This window comes from Labrus bergylta, chromosome 13 (genome assembly GCF_963930695.1).
Source record: "Labrus bergylta chromosome 13, fLabBer1.1, whole genome shotgun sequence".
In the NCBI taxonomy this organism is placed as follows: Eukaryota; Metazoa; Chordata; class Actinopteri; order Labriformes; family Labridae; genus Labrus; species Labrus bergylta.
The window spans coordinates 7,432,140-7,437,139 of NC_089207.1; the positions used below are offsets into that span (position 1 = coordinate 7,432,140).

The 5,000-nt window shown below is 37.3% G+C and overlaps 4 non-coding genes across 4 annotated transcripts; all 4 read left to right on the forward strand.

Moving 5' to 3' along the window:
- The first annotated feature begins 177 nt into the window (after positions 1-177).
- On the forward strand, positions 178-296 carry LOC136181671 (5S ribosomal RNA). Its single transcript, XR_010668018.1, has one exon. It is a non-coding gene; the product is annotated as a 5S ribosomal RNA (ribosomal RNA).
- Positions 297-1,719: 1,423 nt separating this feature from the next.
- LOC136181644 (5S ribosomal RNA) lies at positions 1,720-1,838 on the forward strand. The gene has a single exon (XR_010667991.1). It is a non-coding gene; the product is annotated as a 5S ribosomal RNA (ribosomal RNA).
- A 1,423-nt stretch (positions 1,839-3,261) lies between these two features.
- On the forward strand, positions 3,262-3,380 carry LOC136181609 (5S ribosomal RNA). Its single transcript, XR_010667956.1, has one exon. It is a non-coding gene; the product is annotated as a 5S ribosomal RNA (ribosomal RNA).
- A 1,417-nt stretch (positions 3,381-4,797) lies between these two features.
- Positions 4,798-4,916, forward strand: LOC136181982 (5S ribosomal RNA). Its single transcript, XR_010668299.1, has one exon. It is a non-coding gene; the product is annotated as a 5S ribosomal RNA (ribosomal RNA).
- Positions 4,917-5,000: the final 84 nt, after the last annotated feature.

The window sequence follows — 5,000 nt, forward strand, 5'->3', positions numbered from 1 at the left end:
CCAGCGTCAAAGTATTGCTGAATCTAGTAAGATTAAGTGTAAGTCTATCCATAGGCCCACACGTTTGAGTAGAAAAGTAATAAAATCAACTAGGTCATAGTCACTTGCTCTAATTTTGGCGAGGTGTTACTTTAAACCTAAGTATGTATAAATAACCCTTTAACAACCTGTTCATTCGCTTACGGCCATACCACCCTGAACACGCCCGATCTCGTCCGATCTCGGAAGCTAAGCAGGGTTGTGCCTGGTTAGTACTTGGATGGGAGACCGCCTGGGAATACCAGGTGCTGTAAGCTTTTAATACCTCCTTTAGCCAGAAGAGGGCGCTGTTGCCTCACTAGTGGAGAAAGGACTGAGAGAAACAGGCCAGTGGAAAATGAAACATGATTTTATTTGGCAGTCTGTCCTCTCTTTTTTTTTTGTTGTTGCAATTTTCATCAATGTTTTCAGTGAGTATTAATACATATTACGCTCTCTGGAGGCTGTTTTCAAAGTTCAGTTTTACATTCAAAAAGTACATGTAGCCTACTTAAGTAAGGACTACTGCATTAACATATTTTAATTACTTGTACTTAGGTTACTCTTTACTTCCCCACAACACTCTGGTAGCCATATTATACATTTGATTCAACTGGAAATATTCACCATCATTATAAATGTTTTCACATCAATAATAAACATTTACACCAAATCAGGAATTATTATAAATGATTACTATTAAGATTGAATTTAAAAAAAACCTGCAAACAAGTGATGCTTACTTATCAATCAATATTTTTTCAGAATCAATTGACGATTTTTCAGAAGTTGACCATTTTGCATCGTCACTTTTACTGTGGATTTATTAAGGTTTTCAATACTGCAAACTTGTGAACAGTGAACAGCAGAAATAAGTTTAAATGTTGCATTAAGGCACACAAGATTTAGGATTATTATAGTAGCCTAAGCAGTGATTGATTAAGATATAAGGGACAACTCGAAATTATGTTTTTATCACCACTTACTTGTTTTGAGGTAGTCTTGAATGACAAATGAATAAATCAGCCATTGCAATGTTTCATGTAGAAATCATAACCCTGTGGGGCATACATATTTGATCCCCTCACATTCTCCATTGTAACTAATCATTAAAAAAAACAATCCTCCATTAGGAATCACAAAGGAACACTTACTAATTATATGAAAATTCATAATTATTACAATCAGTCCCTATATATGCTATAGATGATCCCCAATCAAAATTCAGTGTAAGCTACTTTGTAGGAAAGTAGAAGCAATGATAGACAAATAAAAAAAGAACTGCAGTGCATAGCAGGAGGTTACAGCGCCCCCTGCTGGCTGAAGCAGGTATTAAAAGCTTACAGCACCTGGGATTCCCAGGCGGTCTCCCATCCAAGTACTAACCAGGCCAGTTTTGAAAGAGGGAAGTTAATCTTCACGGAATCGGTTTGTTCAATGTGTTTATCAGACGTTTGAACGTTCAGTTTGCCCGCAAGTCGTGAAACAAGTCTTAAAAACAAGCTGCAAGTCTTTAGTTAACTCCCAGCGTCAAAGTATTGCTGAATCTAGTAAGATTAAGTGTAAGTCTATCCATAGGCCCACACGTTTGAGTAGAAAAGTAATAAAATCAACTAGGTCATAGTCACTTGCTCTAATTTTGGCGAGGTGTTACTTTAAACCTAAGTATGTATAAATAACCCTTTAACAACCTATACATTCGCTTACGGCCATACCACCCTGAACACGCCCGATCTCGTCCGATCTCAGAAGCTAAGCAGGGTCGGGCCTGGTTAGTACTTGGATGGGAGACCGCCTGGGAATACCAGGTGCTGTAAGCTTTTAATACCTCCTTTAGCCAGAAGAGGGCGCTGTTGCCTCACTAGTGGAGAAAGGACTGAGAGAAACAGGCCAGTGGAAAATGAAACATGATTTTATTTGGCAGTCTGTCCTCTCTTTTTTTTTTGTTGTTGCAATTTTCATCAATGTTTTCAGTGAGTATTAATACATATTACGCTCTCTGGAGGCTGTTTTCAAAGTTCAGTTTTACATTCAAAAAGTACATGTAGCCTACTTAAGTAAGGACTACTGCATTAACATATTTTAATTACTTGTACTTAGGTTACTCTTTACTTCCCCACAACACTCTGGTAGCCATATTATACATTTGATTCAACTGGAAATATTCACCATCATTATAAATGTTTTCACATCAATAATAAACATTTACACCAAATCAGGAATTATTATAAATGATTACTATTAAGATTGAATTTAAAAAAAACCTGCAAACAAGTGATGCTTACTTATCAATCAATATTTTTTCAGAATCAATTGACGATTTTTCAGAAGTTGACCATTTTGCATCGTCACTTTTACTGTGGATTTATTAAGGTTTTCAATACTGCAAACTTGTGAACAGTGAACAGCAGAAATAAGTTTAAATGTTGCATTAAGGCACACAAGATTTAGGATTATTATAGTAGCCTAAGCAGTGATTGATTAAGATATAAGGGACAACTCGAAATTATGTTTTTATCACCACTTACTTGTTTTGAGGTAATCTTGAATGACAAATGAATAAATCAGCCATTGCAATGTTTCATGTAGAAATCATAACCCTGTGGGGCATACATATTTGATCCCCTCACATTCTCCATTGTAACTAATCATTAAAAAAAACAATCCTCCATTAGGAATCACAAAGGAACACTTACTAATTATATGAAAATTCATAATTATTACAATCAGTCCCTATATATGCTATAGATGATCCCCAATCAAAATTCAGTGTAAGCTACTTTGTAGGAAAGTAGAAGCAATGATAGACAAATAAAAAAAGAACTGCAGTGCATAGCAGGAGGTTACAGCGCCCCCTGCTGGCTGAAGCAGGTATTAAAAGCTTACAGCACCTGGGATTCCCAGGCGGTCTCCCATCCAAGTACTAACCAGGCCAGTTTTGAAAGAGGGAAGTTAATCTTCACGGAATCGGTTTGTTCAATGTGTTTATCAGACGTTTGAACGTTCAGTTTGCCCGCAAGTCGTGAAACAAGTCTTAAAAACAAGCTGCAAGTCTTTAGTTAACTCCCAGCGTCAAAGTATTGCTGAATCTAGTAAGATTAAGTGTAAGTCTATCCATAGGCCCACACGTTTGAGTAGAAAAGTAATAAAATCAACTAGGTCATAGTCACTTGCTCTAATTTTGGCGAGGTGTTACTTTAAACCTAAGTATGTATAAATAACCCTTTAACAACCTGTTCATTCGCTTACGGCCATACCACCCTGAACACGCCCGATCTCATCCGATCTCGGAAGCTAAGCAGGGTCGGGCCTGGTTAGTACTTGGATGGGAGACCGCCTGGGAATACCAGGTGCTGTAAGCTTTTAATACCTCCTTTAGCCAGAAGAGGGCGCTGTTGCCTCACTAGTGGAGAAAGGACTGAGAGAAACAGGCCAGTGGAAAATGAAACATGATTTTATTTGGCAGTCTGTCCTCTTTTTTTTTGTTGCAATTTTCATCAATGTTTTCAGTGAGTATTAATACATATTACGCTCTCTGGAGGCTGTTTTCAAAGTTCAGTTTTACATTCAAAAAGTACATGTAGCCTACTTACGTAAGGACTACTGCATTAACATATTTTAATTACTTGTACTTAGGTTACTCTTTACTTCCCCACAACACTCTGGTAGCCATATTATACATTTGATTCAACTGGAAATATTCACCATCATTATAAATGTTTTCACATCAATAATAAACATTTACACCAAATCAGGAATTATTATAAATGATTACTATTAAGATTGAATTTAAAAAAAACCTGCAAACAAGTGATGCTTACTTATCAATCAATATTTTTTCAGAATCAATTGACGATTTTTCAGAAGTTGACCATTTTGCATCGTCACTTTTACTGTGGATTTATTAAGGTTTTCAATACTGCAAACTTGTGAACAGTGAACAGCAGAAATAAGTTTAAATGTTGCATTAAGGCACACAAGATTTAGGATTATTATAGTAGCCTAAGCAGTGATTGATTAAGATATAAGGGACAACTCGAAATTATGTTTTTATCACCACTTACTTGTTTTGAGGTAATCTTGAATGACAAATGAATAAATCAGCCATTGCAATGTTTCATGTAGAAATCATAACCCTGTGGGGCATACATATTTGATCCCCTCACATTCTCCATTGTAACTAATCATTAAAAAAAACAATCCTCCATTAGGAATCACAAAGGAACACTTACTAATTATATGAAAATTCATAATTATTACAATCAGTCCCTATATATGCTATAGATGATCCCCAATCAAAATTCAGTGTAAGCTACTTTGTAGGAAAGTAGAAGCAATGATAGACAAATAAAAAAAGAACTGCAGTGCATAGCAGGAGGTTACAGCGCCCCCTGCTGGCTGAAGCAGCTATTAAAAGCTTACAGCACCTGGGATTCCCAGGCGGTCTCCCATCCAAGTACTAACCAGGCCAGTTTTGAAAGAGGGAAGTTAATCTTCACGGAATCGGTTTGTTCAATGTGTTTATCAGACGTTTGAACGTTCAGTTTGCCCGCAAGTCGTGAAACAAGTCTTAAAAACAAGCTGCAAGTCTTTAGTTAACTCCCAGCGTCAAAGTATTGCTGAATCTAGTAAGATTAAGTGTAAGTCTATCCATAGGCCCACACGTTTGAGTAGAAAAGTAATAAAATCAACTAGGTCATAGTCACTTGCTCTAATTTTGGCGAGGTGTTACTTTAAACCTAAGTATGTATAAATAACCCTTTAACAACCTGTTCATTCGCTTACGGCCATACCACCCTGAACACGCCCGATCTCGTCCGATCTCGGAAGCTAAGCAGGGTCGGGCCTGGTTAGTACTTGGATGGGAGACCGCCTGGGAATACCAGGTGCTGTAAGCTTTTAATACCTCCTTTAGCCAGAAGAGGGCGCTGTTGCCTCACTAGTGGAGAAAGGACTGAGAGAAACAGGCCAGTGGAAAATGA